Here is a 15,892-nt window from a genome sequence, read left to right as displayed (position 1 = left end):
CTCTCTCTGCCCCTCCCCATCTCATGCTCTGTCTCTCTCTGTATTAAAAATAAATAAAATATTAAAAAAAAAAAGAATCTGTTGTGGTGAAGGTAAAAGAGGTTGCTGCCTATGTTCTCCTCTAGGAATTTTGTGGTTTCCTCCCACACATTTAGGTCTTTTTAGATGTTTTTTTGTTATAATAAAATGATGCAGTTTCATTCTTCTGCATGTTACTGTCCAGTTTTCTCAATACCATTTGTTGAAGAGATTCTGTTTTCCATTGGATATTCTTTCCTGCTTTGTTGAATTTTGGTTGACTTATAGTTGTGAGTCCATTTCTAGGTTTTCTTTTCTGTTGCATGGATCTATGTGTCTGTTTTTGTGCCACTACCTTACTGTCTTGATCACTACAGTTTTGTAATATAACTTGAGGTCCAGAATTGTGATGCCTCAAGCTTTGCTCTTCTTATTCAAGATTGCTTTGCTATTTGGGGTCATTTGTGGTTCCATGCAGATTTTAGGATTGTTTGTTATTATTCTGTGAAAAATGATGGTGTGTTTTGATAGGGATTGCATTAAATATTTAGATTGATTTGTTTAGTGCTGATATTTTAACAATATTTGTTCTTCCAATCCATGAGCATGGAATGTTTTTGCATTTCTTTGTGTCCGCTTCAATTTCTTTCATAAGTCTATGGTTTTCAGATTACAGATCTTTTACCTCTTTAGTTAAGTATCTGATGGCTTTTAGTGCAATTGTAAATGGGACAATTCCTTGATTTCTCTTTCTGCTGCTTCATTATTGGTATATAGAGATGCAACAGATTTCTTAGGGCACGTGGGTGGCTCAGTTAACTAGTTAAGCCTCCAACTCTGGATTTCAGCCTAGGTGTGATCTCATGGTTTGTGAGGTTGAGCCTCACATCAGGCATCGGTGTTGTCAGTGCAAAGCTTGCTTGGAATATTCTCTCTCTCTCTCTCTCTCTCTCTCACTTTCTCTGTCCTTCCCCTGTTCATGCTCTTCTCTCAATAAATAAATAAATAGATAGATAGATAGATAAATAAATAAACTTTAAAAAGAAAAAAGAAATGCAACAGATTTCTATATGTTAATTTTGTATCCTGTGATTTTACTGAATTCATGTATCAGTTCTAATAAATTTTTGGTGGTCTTTGGGTTTTCTACATAGAGTGACATGTCTCCATGAATAGTCAATGCTTGATTTCTTCCTTGCCAATTTGAATGCCTTTTATTTCTTTTGGTTGTCTTATTGCTGAGGCTACAACTTCCCATATTGTGTTAAGTAACAATGCTGAGAGTGGACATATTTTCTTGTTCCTGCCCTTAGAGGAACAACTTTAAGTTTTTCCCCTTTGAGAATGATATTATCTGTGGGTCTTTCAAATATAGTCTTTATGGTGTTGAGATATGTTCCCTCTATCCCTACTTTGTTGAGGATTTTTATTAGGAATGGATGCTGTCCATTGTCAAATGGCTTCTCTGCGTGTATTGAGAGGATCATGTGGTTCTTTTCTTTTATTAATGTGGTATATCACATTGATTGATTTGCAAATATTGAACTACCCTTGAAGCCCAGGAATAAATCCCACTTGATCATGGTGAATGATTCTTTTCATGTTCTGTTGAATTCAGCTTGCTAGTGTTTTGCTGAGAATTTTTGCATCCATTTTCATCAGGGATATTGGCCTATAATATTCTTTTTCAGTGGGATGATTATCTGGTTTTGGAATCAAGGTAATGCAGGCATTGGAGAATGAGTTTGGAAGTTTTCTTTCCGTTTCTATTCATTAAGAAAAATAGGTATTAACTATTCTTTAAATGTTTTGTAGAATTTCCCTGAGAAGTCATCTGGCCCTAGACTACAGTTTGTTGGGAGATTTTTTATTTCTGATTCAATTTCCTTGCTGGTTATCAGTCTCTTCAAGTTTTCTATTTCTTTCTGTTTCAGTCTGGTAGTTTATATATTTCTAGGAATTTATCCCAATTTTGGGGCATATAATTTTTCATAATATTCTCTTATTGTTTATATTTCTGTGTTATTGATTGTGACCTCTCCTCTGTAATTTGTATCATTTGGGTCCCTTCTTTTTTCCTTTTGATAAGTCTGGACAAGGGGTTACCAATTTTGTTAATTCTTTCAAAGAACTGTCTCTTTGTTTCATTGATCTACTGTTTTGTTTGTTTCTTAGTTTCTATATAATTTATTTTAGCTCTAATGTTATTTTCTTTCTTCCACTGGCTTTACAGTTTATTTGTTGTTCTATTTCTAGCTCCTTTAGCTATAATATTAGGTTGTATATTTGAGACCTTTCTTGCTTTACGCCTATATTGCAATATACTTCCCTCTTAAGACTACCTTTGTGACATCCCAACTGCCATATTTTCATTTTCATTTGCTTCCATATATTTTTAACTTCTTCTTTAATTTTTTGGTTAACCTATTCATTATTTAGTAGTATGTATTTTTAACCTCCATGTATTTGAGCGCTTCCAAATTTTGTCTGGTGGTTGACATCAAGTTTGATAACATTGTGATCTGAAAATATGCATGATATGATCTCAATCTTTTTCTACTTATTGAGGGTTGGTTTGTGAGGCAACATATGATCTATTCTGGAGAATGCCCCATGTGCACTCAAAAAGAATGTGTATTCTACTGCATTAGGATGGAATGTTCTGAATATATCTATCAGTCTATCGGGTCCAGTGTGTCATTCAAAGCCATTGTTTCCTTGTTGATTTTCTGCTTAGGTGATCTGTCCATTGCTCTAAGTGCTGTGTTCCAGTCCCTTATTATTATTGTGTTATTATTGACGAGTTTCTTTGTTTGTTATTGATTTATATATTTGGGTTCCTCCATTTTGGAGACTAAATATTTACAGTTATTAGATCTTCTTAATCAATAGACCCCTTAATTATGATATAATGCCCTTCTTCACCTCTTGTTATAGTCTTTGTTTTAATATTCTAATTTTTCTGATATAAATATGGCTACCCAGACTTTCTTTTGATGTCCATTAGCATGAGAGATGGTTCTTCATCCCCTCACTTTCAATCTGCAGGTGTCTTTAGGTCAGAAATGAGTATCTTGTATGCAGGATATAGATGGGTCTTATTTTTTAATCCATTCTGACACTACATGTCTTTTGACTGGAGAATTTAATCCATTTATATTCAGAGTAATTATTGAAAGATTTAAATTTAGTGCCATTGTATTATTTGTAGAGTTGATATTTCTGGTGATGTTCTCTGGTCCTTTCTACTCTGGGTTTTTGTTTTTGTTTTTGTTTGTTTCTTGGCCTTTTTTCCCCCTTCACTCAAACTATCCCCCTTAAATTTCTTGTAGGTCTGGCTTAGTGATCATGAACTCCTTTAGTCTGTGTTTGTCTGGGAAAGTCTTTATCTTTTCTTTTATTGTAAATGAGAGCCTTGCTGAATAAAGTAGTCTTGGTTGCATATTTATCCCATTTAGCATGTTGAATATATCTTGCCGTTTGTTTCTGCCCTGCCAAGTTTCTGTGAACAGATCTACTGCCAACCTGATCTGTATTCCCTTGTAGGTTAAGGAATTTTTTTCCCCTTGCTACTTTGAGGATTCTTTCCTTATCTGTGTCTTTTGTGAATTTGACTGTGATATGTCTGGGTGATGCCAGCGTTTGTTGAATTTACTGGGAGTTCTCTGTGCTTCTTGGATTTTGATACCTGTCTCTTTCCACAGATTAGGAAACTTTTCAGCTGTAATGTGCCCACATAAGCCTTCTGCCCTTTTATGTCTTTCTTCGTCTTCTGGGACTTCTATGATATAACTGTTACTATGTTTGAATAATTTTCTGATTCTTAAATCTGCCTTTGAAATCCCTGATGTTTGTTTCCCTTTTCTTTTCAGCTTCATTATTTTCATAGTTTCTTCTATCTCTGTGGAAAGGGATTCTCTGGTGTTTCTATGCTTTTTTCAAGCCCCGCTAGTATCTTTATAAATTGTTTAAAATTCAAGTTCAGACATCTTACTTATACTTACATTGATTAAATAAATCCCTGGCCATAATTCCTTCCTCTTCTTTCTTTTGAGGGGAATTCCTCTGTCTTGTGATTTTGGAGGGCGATAAAACAATAATAATAATAGAATGAAATAAGAATTAAATAAAAATCAAATAAAGGAAGCTCGATCCTAGGTGTGTTTTGGTCTGCTTGATGAGAGAAGCTTGAAAGAAAAAAGAGAGAAGGAAAAAAGAAGACTAAAAATTAAAAACATAATAATATGTTTATAAGATAAACATAAAATAAGATAAAATAAGATAAACATAAAATATATTTTTAAAAACTTACTCTTTTCATATCCACAAATGAAAAGAAAAGAAAAACAACAAACGACAACAAAAACAAAATTAACAACCAAACAAAAAACCCAAATGAAGCTGGAATCAGTTTCCCCGGAGCTGAAACTTTGCAGCCTATTTGTGGTCAGTAGACTAGCTAGTTAAAGGGATTTGTGATGGTCTTCCGAGGGAGGGGCCTGCTGCTCTTGATCTCAGGCCTAATTGCCCTAGTGGAGATGTGCCTGGAGGGCACAAACAGGGTGGGGCTTGGTGTAATGGCTCTATTCTCCACTCAAAGGTGCTGTTTAGCTCACTGGAATTGATCAGTGTTAATATGCTGGTTCTCTAGTCTCCAGAGCAGGAAGTTTGCATCCTCAAACATGAAGACATACAATCAATCACCCTTGCTGTGTCCCCTTCTTCTGTCAGTTCCTTGCTTTCCCCTTGTCTGTGTAAGAGCTATCTGCCTATCAGGTGGCACCCCCCTTCAGTTTCACATATGGCTCAGTTTGAAAACCCCACATCAGTGCCTCCCCACAGTCCAGACCCATAGTGATCTGGAGGAGAGTTTTGCCATGCTGTGGCCATGGCTGGCTTTTCCTAGTAAATGGTTGTGCCACAGTGTAGTGGTAGTGGCTCAGAGTTTATGGTAAATCACCATACCCAGCTGGCACCGGAGATTTGCTGCCCTGAGTGTTTCTGCTCTAGGTGGTTGGGTGAACATGGCAGCTTGATGGTCTTTTGCCTGCAGAAGGGCTACATCATCTCTACCAAATGCACTCCAAGAAGGGGAACTGCTTCTCCCTATGCAACCCAGCGGATTCTCAGACCACACTGCCTACTCCTGAGGCTCTGCCTTGCTTCCTTGCCAGAGCACCACCAGACGCTGACCTCTGAGACTTTCGACTCTGCACAGTCTATTGATTAAAAAAAAAAAAAAAACTGGCGTATTGAAACTTTCGCCTTTCCCCTCTATCAATTGTTTTGGGGAACAGTTTTCTTGAGATGTCCCCGGTGTGTGTTTTCACTCTTTCTCTCCAGAGGATTTCAGGGGAACTGCTTTCTTGCACAAACTTGATGCACTGCTTTCGCTCCCCTTCTGTCTTTCTCCTCTCTGTGAAAACAGCTCTTCTCTCTCCCAGTTCACCTCTCCACCTGCATACTTGCCATATTCTCTCCCTCAAATTATGCAGATAGTTCTGTTAATCCTCAGATCAATTTCCCAGGCATTCAAAATAGTTTGATGTAGCTGAGTTCAAGGGATGATATGAGCCCAGGGTCCCTTTACTACTCTGCCATTTTAACTTCTCCTCCTAATTATTTTTTATTTATTTTAGTACGGTATTTAGGTTGGTCATATATACTTCAGTTGATTCTCTCTTTCATTTGACTCATATTTATTGAGTAGCTGACACTATGTTTCCGTTTTTAAAATTTGCAGTTTGTGCAAATCACATTACCATTTGTACAAATCACCACTCACATTGAATTTCAGACTGTAAACTTAGCTTCCTGTCAGGCTTCTGCACAGATCTCTTACCTTTTCTGAAAGATTGGAAGCATTGTCATCTAGTTCATCCTATGCAATGATATCTTTTCTAAAAGAACGTCTTGTTTGTTTTCTACTTGAATACCATCAATGGTGTTTGCCTAACTGTGAAGGATTTTAATTTTAGGATTATAATTAAGGCTTTCCTCAATATAACACCTATTTCTTGATAAAAATCTCTTCCCTCCAGTCAAATACACCTGGAAGAATCAAATTGCTAATTAACTCACACTAAGTTTCTGGCAAATTATTTTATTCCTGGTGAAAAAATTCACAAAAATTGTAAAAGAATGGAACAGTATAAAAAAGGGGAGTTGGATGATTCGAAGACAAATCCACTTTTATCATATGCACTCTAAAATATAAATTGTAGGTCTTGTATGTGCATGACAGATAGGAACTTGTCTTTGAAGTAAAAAGTATGCTAAAAAATGTGACTCGAGTGTTAATAATTTGCCAGAGTGTAGGAAAACCAGGTATGTTAAGAACATTGGAAATATTTAAGCTTTTCATGTCATTCCCAATGTCAGAAATTCGTGTCTATAAATTGTAGTTTAGCCTAAACTGCTAACCTGCACAAGCACCTCATTTTAAAACAAAAGCAGACAAAAAAAGGTCACAAAGTACTGTGACTGGCATATGTAGGAAATTATTTCCTAAAATAATGTCTCTTTCCTAGTTATATCCCCAGTACAATGAGGTAACTAAATTTAATCTTTAAAATAAATTAAATTTAAAAGTGAATTTCTTTGTGTCCTAACAGAGATTCATCCTCCCCCAAATCTGTTAAACCTTAATATCTATTTTGGCAATAAACATTGCATGAAATGAATATCTTTAGGCTTCTATTCATGGGCCAAGTGTCTGGTTGAATAGATGCAACTGATTTGAAAATCCTGGAAGCTTCCATTTTCACTCTGCACAGTTCTTTGCTTATTTTACTCTTATACTTTTATCACCTGTCTACAGATCTTAAACAACAATGTTCACCCCAGTAACACTAAAGTACTCTGATATGAGGTGAGTGTTTTCTTTCTGAATATATATATTTATATATATAGTGCAGTTTAATGAGAAGTTTAGATCTCAGATCCTGCTGAGAACAAAGCTTTAAGAACTGAGTCTTGATGATCTCCCGTAGGGTGTCTACCAACTGTAAAGCTGCGATGGTTTTGTAATTGTAGCGGGAGATTTTAAAGTATCAGTTCTAAAAAAATTGTCTTGTATCTCCTCCCTGGGATCCTGGTGTCCAACAGTGAGCCTGAATTTAAAGGGCAGGGCAGGGGAGGGCAGGGCAGGGCAGGGCAGGGGAGGGCAGGGCTGGGCAGGGCAGGGCAGGGCAGGGGAGAGTGTCAGATTCTTAGGGGCAGGATTCTTGCTTCATTCCAGAGAAATTCTACTACCGTTAGACATCTGCAGAGCTTTAGTTTTGCCCTCTCTTTCATAACGTTAAGTAGACATTGGACACTCTAATTGGATCTATACTTCAAAGAGGAGAATTCCTGGAGCAATGTCTTTCAAAAACCTGCCTCTTCCTAAATAAGTCACAAAGACAAGGCTTTCCATGTATAACCAAATCTGTGTGTATGTGTGTGTGTGCACACACATGTATTTTAATTATCATCAACTTCACCTATAACAAGGTGTCTAGTGCACTCTATTGCAGATTCTTACTTTAAAGAAACATTATTAGAATCATGTGTATCATCAAATATATCATACATGGCATCCTATCTGGAGCATGACCTCTCATGCATCAGGCTTCAGGATAAATTCTTCTGACACAAGTTGTATGCCATTAGTAGGCTCATATTCTCATCTCTGTATTGCAGCTCATGGAGAATCCTTCTGGGGCCAGCCAGAGAAAGGACATTGCCCTCATGGTATTTTACTTTTTACAGGACAGACTTGAGAAAGCAGCCTCATCAGTAATCAGACTGACTGACAAGAAGCAGACTTGATATGTGGTTATCTACTCTTCACAGAGGTCATCTGGAAATACCAGCTGCCTAACAGCTGGAGATCTTAGGCTGTGAAGATTATTGTGAATAAAAGCCTCAATTCCTCTGGAAAGTCAAGATCGAATGCATAGCTCTTTCTGTTAGGAAAACTGGGAGTGAGGTCTCAGACGTACCGAGTTCATATTCCAGGGAGCCCAGTATGACTTAGAAAATGCCACCTATTGTACCTAGAATGTTTGATGTGAGCGAAGGGTTGGGGTAAACTTTTTGCAAAATTTATCTCATGTCGTCTTCATAACCACCCAAATGAAGCAGAAACTACTTTAATTCTCCATTTTCTAGTTATGGAACTGGAATATAACAAAATTATATAACTCTACCAGGGTTACATGGTAAGTGGTAGAGCCAGTACCTAGCTTTTCTAAAAAACATAGATACATAGATATGGCAGATAAATAGATGCTCATTTATAAAACACTGGCCAGATTTATTTTTTTTTACAATGTCAATGTATTATTGTTAGCATTAAAAAGTGTTACAGGAAGCTATAGATACATTGGATTGATGTGATATTCAGCAGCATTGCTGGCTATGACACCAAAATTGATCCCAAATGAAGAAATGATAACATCTAACATGTATTAATTTCTTTCTTCCCATTTCTATTTATGAAGTGCTAGGAGGCAGGCTAGGAAAGGCATTGTGACCAAGGGTAGATTTAGGGACGGTCCAGGGTAAAATGATCTAATAGATGGTTTATCATCAGTTGCAGTGCCTTCACAAAAACTTCAAAATTCCCAAGATGAATGACTGTCTATCAGCTCCCTTAACTCCCACACTACGAGACTTGACTGAACTCTAACATGGCTTATGCTGGTCCATGACCATCTCCCTAGCAGAACCCCAGTCCCCTCAGATTACTTGCCTGAGAAAACTCAACACTGCCCAAATAATTTATTGTCCGTTCCTGCCAAAATATGACTATATTCCCCAATATCCTTTTTCTTGGAGTAGTCACATTAAAAACTTGTTATTATAAATGTAAATATTCTACCACTCAGAAATATCTCCTCAAGGACCTGGGAGCCATCTCTGTGAAATGGAAACAGCCAGAGACATAGTTCTCTTATCTCCCGGTTCCTAGGAGTTGGAGAGGAATAAGAACCTAACTATGGTAGGTGTCTCATTCCAATTTGCAAAACTAGCTCCTCTCCTAAAGATTTGGAAGTTTGTTTCTTCATCAGATAAGCACCAATTAACAAACTCAGATATCCTAATCACACTGATTATCCCCCCTTTAACAAACTTAGAACTCAGCATTTTTCATTAGCACACCCCAACATTTAAAAAAGGTTCCCACTTTCTTTTTAATTTTTTGAGAGACAGAGAGAGACAGCACAAGCAGGGGAGCGTCAGAGAGAGAAAGAGCACAGAATCTGAAGCAGGCTCCAGGCTCTGAGCTAGCCGTCAGCACAGAGCCCGATGTGGGGCTCTAACCCACAAACCGTGAGATCATGACCTGAGCTGGAGTCGAACACTTTACTGACTGAGCCATCCAGGCGCCCCCCCCACCCCTTTTTTCAAATGGAGTTCAGTGAGCTGAGTTTATACTGAGTCTCTCTCCCTATTGCAATTGACCAGCTTTCACAGATGTCCAGCTTTGTTTCTCTTTGTCTCCTCTAGACTTTCCTGTTGAGCCAATATCCCTTGTCCGGATGTTCAACATTGACTTGGCATCCTCAGAAATATCTTTTTACCTAGAGGTTCCCTAAAGTTTCCTTATAATTTATTTGCTTCTCTAGGACTTTATAGCTGTGTACTTCTCAAATATTAATTTACATATGGATCATGTAAGGAACTTACTAAAACTTAGACTCCTGCCAGTAGTTAAAGGTTAGGGCTCAGGATTCTGTACTTCAAGACTTCCACATGATACAGATGCTACAGGTCCAGAAACCTACTGAAAGTAAGTCCACAGGAAAGAACTAAGTTATATTTAATCTACAGACCCTTTTTGGTCATTGCTGAATGATCTGCTCAGTGAGGTTCTCTCTGATTATGCTTAAACAGCAAATCCTCTCCAGTCCCCATTCTTCATTTTCCCTTCTCTCTTCTCCACTTTGCTTTCCTCCACAGCTTTTTTCACTGTCTGAATTATTTTACTTTTATTTATTTATTATGTACTTCTTCCTAAAGTGATATAAGCTACATGAAGGCACATCCATGGTGTCTAGAACATGTCTTGCCACACCATAGGTGCCCAAAAGATGAATTTGATGAACTAAGTACATTCCCCTAAATTACACGTAGACTAATGGTGATTAAATAGCAGAAATTTCATGCAACATGGGGGAAATATCATGGGTAAAAGAACCAATACACTTTCTTCAGGTGTTATCATCCAGGTGACTTCTTTGGCTATTCAAGGAATGAGCCACTATGGGGCAAATATGCAAGATTAATTAATTAATTAACTGTTGCAAAATATGGCTCATATCCTTTCTACTTTAGTCATTTTTAATAACTATATTCTGTATTTTAAATCTTATAAATCTGATGGCAAACCTGTAGGAAAATAGAATATACTTTGTTCTTTCCAAATTAATTTAATAAATTTTTTCCTTGCTACTGCCTCTTCTTACTTTTATTCTTCCTAACCCCAAATATTTATTTTCTATTATAAAATGTACTATCATATAAAAATGAGAATATCTGTTCAGCAGTAAGTCTACTACGGAGAGTGCAGCACAAATCCCTTACACATCCTAACCCTACCAATATCTCCTTTTTATAACTAATATCTTACAATAGCTCCATTACCCCATTACAGAATCAAGTTAAAAAAATAGTCTGTTATGCCTTACATGTCATATGAATGAAACCTAATAAGAAGGTATTTGTAGTAAAATAATAAAAAAGTAATGTGTAAATACTGGTATACAGTTATTCAGAACTATTTTTAAAGTTTCTTATTTTCCTCATACAAACCCACACTCTCGGGATTGGTACCCACTAGATTGTAGACTAGATTCTTTACATAAAGAGTTGTGCTATTGTAAGTACATGAGAAGGTATGTATCTCTGGCAGTGTGCAATTTTGTGTGAGTGCACACAGTATTCATGGACTTCCTATGTTTAAGTCCTGGAAAAATTTGACAATTGTTCACTCTTCAGTAGTAACAGGAACCCTCCCTGTGCACCTAGCAATTTCCTTCCTGCTGTGGAGCCACTCTTTGTCCACGAGTAAGTTTGCTTCCCTCTGGGTTGAAAGCTGTCTTTGGTTGTTTTTATATTTTTATATTTCTGAATAGGCATTTTTAGGCCCTTTCACATTCTTGGTTCAGTCCACATCATCCTCTCTCCAAATGGTCATATTCTTCTGAAAGAGAAGTGCCCAGGATTTATTGTGATGCTATTGTTAATGTGTTATGCCTAAGAAGTAACTTATCAGACTTATCAGAACTTATTAGTTCCAAAGTATAAGCATAAAAATGTCTTGTCTTCCAATACTTTCCTCCTTCCTAAAGTATCCTATATTTTTAGTATCTTGAAACTGAGTTCCTATAACCTATGGCTTCTCCTTTCTCCCACTGGTTCTCCCTCATTTTTAAAATTTGTTATTAATGAAGATTTTGTGACTTCCTTTGAAATGCATATCTTTGCTTAAGGCATACATTTTTAGCTCCACTCTAAACAAAAGCACACGATTATTTGAGGGGATTTGTCATAACAAATAAGGAGATTATTAAATACATTGTTAAGAAAAGCCCATAAAATACCTCTTTAATGAGATTGAAGACTCTGTAAAGACATGCCAGAAGGAAAGTAAGAGAGAATTGGAATTAAATGATGATCAAAATCAGCTCCTTTATAATAAACCAAATTCTGTATTGTATATTCTAAAAAAAACCTTCATAAACTCTTCAATGCCGACTCCCTTTTGTTCTTTAGAACTAATACTGTGACACTCCTTGTTATCACAATGAATATTTAAAGCTCTTTTCAGTTATATATTGGATCTCCTTCAGTATCATTTTTCCCTCTTTCCATGCACCGCACTTGAATTGCTTTTCCAATGTGTACTGTCAGCAAAGCTTGTTTCCATGTGAATCCAAGAGTTTGTAGCCCATGTGGATCCTAAAACAATTCTGATAAGTCTGATAAGGTGGGCAGATCCAAGTCTTATTTACATAAAAAAGATTAAGCTAGGACAGTTTAAAACTAAGATGTGCTGTGTCTTTGTTTTTGGCTGGTGGTCAGTTCTTGAAATTTATCTTGTCCTCTGACCTAAAATAAAATTTCAAAATTTCCAAAACCATGGTCTCCTCTCCTTATATGACATGAGCCTTTGAGTCTGTCAAATACTTTGTGATTTGGAGATAATAGCACCTGTAGAAATGTCACAGCTTCTCTTGCAAGAAACTTCACAAGTTTTTTTCCCCCGCCCAAAATACATATGTGTTAAGAAATACGTTGTGGTTGAGAGCATACCATAGGCAGGAATTACTTTAGATGAGTCATTGCAGCCACCTAACATTTTGCAGATAGAAACTAAATTCCTTAGGTAGATAGAACTACTGAAGTCACTTAAAAATGTGTGCAGGACAAGTTATCTTTTACTCTCCTACAATGTATGTTATAACTTAGAAGTAATAGGTATTTTCCAAACCTGGGAGGGCCAGAACTTTTCCTGGGACATATTTCTGGGCTACTTGGAAAGTAGTTAACATTCATGATAAAATGCTTGAGCAATTTTCTGAGGGACTTTTAAGAAATTAAGATCTCTACTAGAATATTTCTTTACTCAACTAATATTCAGATTTATAAAGAGGTTAATGCTTTTTAACCAGTGATTTTCTTAAAAGATGATGGTCAAACCAAAGAATCTTACTTATGTAGAATCCTTTTGTCAAGTTTAAACTAAAGCTCTGACATATGTTTGTAATCAATTTAACTGAGAAAATGTTTGAACAAAACAAACTAGCTAAAGTCTCGAAACTTGCCAACATTCATAGCTTGAAGCAATTAAAATCATGTAAAAGATTCGCTTATGTAGCTCATGTGAAGGAGAAAAATAACCTAGCTACAGAAAGACTAAACTCTGATTATAGCTACCATTTTAAGAAGTTATTATCTGAGTTTCACATGTGGAGAAATTAAAAGTCAATGTCATTTTTTCATGGAAATATAAAATGTCATATGTAAATAATCACTTGTTTAAAAATAACTGCAAAATAAGCCCAGATTGATGGCTTTGAACATTGTTCTTCTGTGAGAGTAAAAATAACTTAGGGTAGATATAAAGCTTTAAAATTATTAGACCTTTATAAACACATATCACAAATCTTTAGATTCTTGAGAGTTTGAATTTAGGAAATCATATGGGACTGAGGGAGAGAGAATGAGAGAGAGAGAGAGAGAGAAAGAGAGAAAGACACAGTCTTTTGGAAATGTTTAGAAGGACTTTAGACAAAATTTATGGGTCACACATAACAACAATAACATTTTGTTTTTGATTGCAAATAGTGATGCTAAACTAGATCATTTACTCTTAAAGATGATAATCCTTCAAATGAGTTTTGGCTAACTCCCAAAATGGGACCTAGTATTACTGAGTCAAACCACTGTTGAGAATATTCATATCAACTCACTGAGGGTCCTGAAGGCTGTTCTGAATTGCTGAGGGAGTCAAACCTATTTGATTCATGCGAGTATTTTTCGGATATGTGTTTAGCATTCCAAGGTGATTACTGCAATAATCACTTGGATCTTTTAATATGTTTGTTAACAAGCCAATGAAGTTAATATACCCTGATCTTTGGTATGGAGATATAAGGAGAATTCATGCTACATAGTGTATAGAAGCCTTACCTAGCTATTAAATATTATTTAGTATTCTCAATTGAAATACTTCATTATGTTAGATATCAGAATATCATACTTTGAGCAATTCAGAACTGCACATTTTCAATAGAATTGTAGCACCTCAGGTTGGTAATAGATCTTAGAGAATAGTTAGGCAAACAACTTTTATTTTGAAATGCTTGGAAACTAAGGCCTTGGATAAATACATTACAAGAAACAAATGAGAATACATTTTGCAAACTTTTTTTTGTCTTTCAAGCTTTTTTGAGTTATATTCTTTCTTCTTTCAGAAATACATTTCCCATGTCTGAGGAGCCTCATACCTTTAAGAGAAGCTAAAAATTTGTTTAAAAAATACCTTTGCCTCTACAAATCTAAATTATCTCTGTGGAAAGATATGATTAGCCTGGCAAAAAACAATTTGTTTCCTTTTTGTAAAATTGCTTCGTTATTAAAAAACATGTCTGAATAATTATGAATTACTTGTATTTAATTATCTAAATCTAATGAAAACATGAAATAAGCCTTACCTTTTGAGCAATTATATTAACTCAGATGTGTTCAATTGAATAAGTAAATGCTATTCTTTGCTCAAATGTTGATATTTAAACATTTACAATAAAGAATGAAGAGATGTTCCCCTTTGGTAATAAATGGCTATTGATTCTACATTAGGAATGAAATAGCTCCAAAGAATATCTATCTTTGTCAATCTTTTTTTTTTTTTTCATTTGTCAGTCTTTGCTTGTTAGCTTAATTCTCCAGTAAGATCTGGAGAATCTATGCACTGTGAATCCAAACCATTCCATCACTCCTTTCTATTCTTCAGGTTCTAACTCTTAAATTCTCAAATTATCCCTCAGCCCTGCTATGCTTTGTCTTGGGCCAAGCAATTTCCACCAGCTTCTCATCCTCATTATCCTACCTAGCAGACCTAGGACTTTCCTTAGGACCTAGCCTCTCTACAGGGCTCTGTCCTGATAGACCCTGTCTATTGTGTCCTATTTGCTGTCACAAATGACTTTTCCTGTCACCTTGACAAAACACACATTTCAACAGGTATCCACCCAAGCTGAAGTCTTGGTTTCACAAAAATAAGAAGATAAAGCATAAAACTGTAAAACCTCTGGCCTAATAATAAAAGTTCTTTAGAAGGTTTAAAAGGTTTAAAAACAGTATTTCTCATTCAGTTTCTGCTCTTCTCCAGCCTATGATGATGGCCGGCTGCACCAAGCTGCCGCTGGGCCCAGTCAGCTGTGTTGTGAGGAACATCCCTGTTTTAGAAAAACAGGTTTCCTTTGTCAGTAAAGGTTAATTTTTTCTCCGGCATTTAGTACATTAATCTTGGAAACAAATCCAGAACCTTATGTACAGGGCCTTTTGATACAGCCTTGGGAAGATTCTCAAGGTGTGATGGGACAAATAAGGGCAAAGCTTCTGCCACAGAAACCCTTCAAAGCCCTTTCAGTCTCACTGAAGTCTCAGTAGGTAGCAGGGTGGGGAGGAGTGAGGTAACTGAGGCAGGGGCCATCAAAGTCTGGGGTGGGATCTTGTCTTCATTTAAGATCATGCCAACTGGTTCATCATTGCTTGTTAACTTAATTTTGATTTAAAAAAATGGCATTAAAATATTATTTGCTTTGCTTATTGGGATTTTTGGCACTATGAATTCCATGCAAGGGACTTCAATCATGGTACCCTTGTGCTAGCTTTGCGTAGGGTAATGATCTCATCTGATTGTCCAGTGGCAGAGAGAGGACGTGTTTGAATTTGGGGAAAAGGGAGCAATGATTTCTCTGGGAGAGTATATAAAACTGAGAAGCAGCCAGGTATTACAAAATTGCCAATATCTTCTTCTAAGAAACTGTAATAAAATTATCGTCATCTTGCAATAGGTTTGTGAATATGCCATGAAATTTTTCCTATATAGAAAGGCTCAAGCTTTTCATGCCCTAAAGCTCTAGAGAAAATGATGGAGAAGAAAACGATAAATATTAACAGAAACGTTAATTGCCCCTGGGAAAGGAAGGAATGTGGCCTTTGGTCAAAAACTCCAAAACAGGAGGATCTTCTGGCTGGATTTGCTCCGATATTCTTGATGAATTTAGGTAAAATGGTTTATACTTTTTTTTGTTCCTTTTTAAAAGCAGGAGTTCTCTTCATGATTGATTTCATTGCTGGCCAGTGAATATAAAAT

General features: G+C 36.3%; 1 long non-coding RNA gene across 1 annotated transcript in view; it reads left to right on the top strand.

Moving 5' to 3' along the window:
• LOC115294107 overlaps positions 1–7,836 on the top strand; it is a 145,771-nt gene extending 137,935 nt beyond the window's left edge. Inside the window, exons 5-6 of the long non-coding RNA XR_003909724.1 lie at positions 6,839–6,889; positions 7,771–7,836. This is a non-coding gene — a long non-coding RNA (uncharacterized LOC115294107). The remainder of the gene's footprint in view (positions 1–6,838; positions 6,890–7,770) is intronic.
• The last annotated feature ends 8,056 nt before the right edge of the window (positions 7,837–15,892 follow it).

Source organism: Suricata suricatta, chromosome 6 (genome assembly GCF_006229205.1).
Source record: "Suricata suricatta isolate VVHF042 chromosome 6, meerkat_22Aug2017_6uvM2_HiC, whole genome shotgun sequence".
NCBI lineage: Eukaryota > Metazoa > Chordata > Mammalia > Carnivora > Herpestidae > Suricata > Suricata suricatta.
Note: the sequence above shows the minus strand (reverse complement) of the source record. Positions and strands in the feature narration are given on the sequence as shown.